The following is a 2,755-nucleotide window of genomic DNA, read 5'->3' as shown; positions in this document are numbered from 1 at the left end:
CAGCTACCCTGTTTGTTAGGTATTGGCGGGGGGGGGGCATTCCATCCTGGGTACTATACTCTTTTGTAGGGTTGTGGTGGGGGAGAGAGTGGGAGATTGTCATAAATCTGCTAGCTCGGCTAACCCAACAGGATTTACAACCCCCTTCAGCACTCCCCGGTGAGTTAACAGAAAGCGGCAGCAGAACTGCATGAGTGAAAAATAAAAGGCTCACAAAGAAAAACAGTAAATGAATTAAGTCCCCTGAACTGCACTAGGTACCCCAGTCTAACAATAACTGAGTAATAAGTGAAAGAAAACACAGAGCAAAGGAATGAAAATAGCAAAGGACAACAGAAGCAAGGAAATAACAGAACAAAGCAGGAAGCATAAACAAGGCAAACTGGAACTCAGACAAAGTTTGGGAATTCAATGGCACACTGTCTGCAGCCAGCGAACGTTGCAAACAGTACCTGAACAATTGAGAGACTGCCAAATATATATGGCTCAAGAGAACCAGCAGCCAATCAGGCTTCCCTGAGTCAGCACTTCGGCTTCCTCTCTAGTGATCTCCTGAGCCTGAGTGTCTTCCACTGAGCCTGCCTCTTGAGACGCCTTCTCAAGACAGGTGAAATCCCAGGCTCCTCCCCATCAGAAATCATGTCTGGCAGCTGTTGCAAATCCTCAGCTCCAGAGTCTGGGCTCCCTGCCAAGTCCTGTTGCTGTGCCTCTGAGCCCTCACTAGCAGGCGAATCCTCCCATTCCTGCTCTGACTCTTCTGAGTCAGAAGTCTGAGCCATGACAGAGATTTTCATTTGCTTCCTAATTGCAAAGAGGTGAAAGAAAATGAGAATCCTTATGTTTGTGTGGCTGGGAAAAGGTCCTATGTTTCCTATGTGTAGAGTCCCGTGTCCATCCAGTCCAGCATCCTGTTTCACACAGTGGCCCACCAGAGGCCTCTGAGAAGCCTACAGGCAAGAGCTGAGTGGGGCATGCCCTCTCTTTTGCTGTTGCTCCCCTGCAACTGGTATTTGGAGGCATCTTGCTTCTGAGGTGACTGGAGCTGGCTGCACACAACCTGGTAGGAATAAGAGAAATGCTTCTATCTGCCATGCTAGATTGCTGAAAATGCTTTTTGTGTGTTCATTTTATGGGAAGTGTTTGAGGACCATGTTTGTTCTGATCCTGTGTATGTTTGTACTTTGTTGTGCTATTTCTAGTATGCTATCTAGACTATGATGAGTTGGAAGTCTAGTATTCCCCAAAACTCACTGGTGATGTTTAAGCTACCCTGACCTTTTGGATGTTGTCCCATTTTTAGCAGTATCCAGAAGAACACTTTCCCCACTGGAACAGGTCGGGGTGGGGGGCAGGATGTGATGGAATGGGCCTTCATTCTGCTTTAAAATGCATTCGTTTCATATCAGAACTTCCTTCAATTCCAAAAGCCAGTTTTGACGTGGGCCACTTGCTCTTCCCTTGTGGATTTCTTGTGTCTCACTTCTTTGTCAGGAATCTTGCTCCTATTGTTCAGAAAACTCTACCATGAGGGAAAAACATCAAGCTTTTGATTATTTTGCTATCTCCAAGAGGGGATAGTTAACCTCTTGTTAGGTGAGGAGAGGGATTCTTGAGGTTGCTATTTCCAACATGTTACTTTGGTGTTAGTTTAGCTTTGTTAGCAGAGACCAGGCTGTAAGGCTCCTGGGAGTGTGCAGACTTCACCCTGATGCAAGCTTTTGTTTTCTGAACTGCAGTTTAAGACCTAAGAGCTACTGATCCTTCTGTCGAACACCAGTCAGGAAGAAAGGTATCTTGCTTGTGCATTTTTACCACTTTGCTTTGTTTGCCTGTGAACTGGCCTACTTTTTATATCTATTTAAATAAACTAGCTTTTGATTGTTTTAAACTTGATCTGGCTAGAAACATGCTCCATTCTGTCTCCCTACGTGCCTGCTCTGGTGGGCCACTGTGTGGAACAGGATGCTGGACTAGATGGGCCTTGGGCCTGATCCAGCAGGGCTGTTCTTATGTTCTTATGTACCCACTCTTTAAAGAGGTTTTAAGGCATTTGGGCTATATTTTGAGTTCACCCTGGTTCTAGATAGAACAGGGAAGGTTTTAAGGTTATTTTTGTCTTATAGAAGACTGGTGGCAGCTCTGCCAGAGGATTCATTTAATTCATGTAAAACGTTACTTGATTTTTATTTTATTTTTTATTTCATTCTATTTTATTTATTTTATTTTTACATTTATATCCCGCTCTTTCTCCAAGAAGTACATGATTATTTTTATCCTCACAACAACCTTGTGAGGTAGGTTAAGATGAGAGATAAATGACTGGCCAAGAGTCACCCAGAGAGTTTCATGGTTGAATGAGGATTCAGACTTGGCTCTTCCCAGTCCTAGTCCAACACACTAACCACTATGCAATGCTGGCTCTCAAGCCCACCACACCCAGTATTCCCAGGTGGTCTCCCATCCAAGTACTAACCAGGCCTGACCCTGCTTAGCTTTCAAGATCAGATTAGATCGGGCACGTTCAGGGTAATATGGCCACATTGTGGGCTTCAATTTACAGAGTGAAAAATATATTCCATTTTTAAAACTATGTGATCAATTATTGATGAAGAGTTTTTTTCTAGAAATATAAATAATGAATACATATAGATAAATAAACCTGTGCCTAGGAAGTTGCCCTATACTGAGTCAGATCTTTGGTCCATCTAGCTCAGTATTTGGATCATCTAGCACAGGTCCATCTAGCTCAGTGTTT

General features: G+C 43.7%; 1 pseudogene; it reads right to left on the bottom strand.

Annotated features, from left to right (window-relative positions):
• Positions 1–2,424: 2,424 nt before the first annotated feature.
• Positions 2,425–2,543, bottom strand: LOC128332207 (uncharacterized; annotated as a pseudogene).
• Between the last annotated feature and the right edge of the window lie 212 nt (positions 2,544–2,755).

The sequence above is a fragment of the Hemicordylus capensis genome, chromosome 6 (assembly GCF_027244095.1).
Source record: "Hemicordylus capensis ecotype Gifberg chromosome 6, rHemCap1.1.pri, whole genome shotgun sequence".
Lineage (NCBI taxonomy): Eukaryota > Metazoa > Chordata > Lepidosauria > Squamata > Cordylidae > Hemicordylus > Hemicordylus capensis.
The sequence above is the reverse complement of the archived record's forward strand: the minus strand, read 5'-3'. Positions and strand labels throughout refer to the sequence as shown.